We start from the raw sequence: 823 nt of genomic DNA, 5'->3' as shown, positions 1-823 counted from the left end.
TCTCAAATTTCGTTCGAGACCCGTAAGACTTATCTAAGCTTTTAGTGGCGTCTTTCCGAGTCTTTTCCGAACTTATCACTCCTAAAACCCGAGTGTGGCGTTCACCTTTGATACCTTTGGTTCATACTTTACTAAGTATCGGGTCAAGGTCCTTATCAACCATTTCCAACTCAATTTGGTCCTATAAGTTTCGGGTCGACACTTTTCTTTAGTGTTGGTTCACTCTTGACCTTTTTGAACCATTACCATTTCGTACCAAATCCTTTACCATTCAGTACCAATTCCCAAATACCAAAACGTACCAAAACCAAATACCATTTTCTAATTAATCTTAAACCGAACTCGACCATTCTAGTCATACCATTTCGACTTAAACCAAATCCATATCCAACTTTGCACGGACTTACTTTACTTCTTGAAACTCAATTATATTCTATATTCTTCTCGACTATTCTACTTCTTCGTTTACGATCGGGAACTAAACGACTCGGGTTCAATTACTAAACCGAGGTCGTATCATTATGGCACTCAAAGACGAGTTCCATTTTCTTTTCCCACTCCAAGTAAGATTCGGGATCATTCTTCCCTTGAAACGGCGGAATAGACATCTTAATATTTTGAGATTGTCATCCGAACGGTCTCGATTTCTTGGGACTCGATTTCGTTGGAACCGTTGAGGGTTTCCTTGTTCAGATAAGTGATCACCTTCAGATTCTTCTTCATCATGGTTTTCAATTGGTTGCTCTCGTCCTCGCCTTGCATCTTCCGGAGTCACTTCGCGTTGCCTTCGGGTTTCGACTCGATATAGGCGGTCTTCGATTGG

Source organism: Gossypium hirsutum, chromosome A03 (genome assembly GCF_007990345.1).
Source record: "Gossypium hirsutum isolate 1008001.06 chromosome A03, Gossypium_hirsutum_v2.1, whole genome shotgun sequence".
Lineage (NCBI taxonomy): Eukaryota > Viridiplantae > Streptophyta > Magnoliopsida > Malvales > Malvaceae > Gossypium > Gossypium hirsutum.
This window is presented reverse-complemented; position numbering follows the sequence as displayed.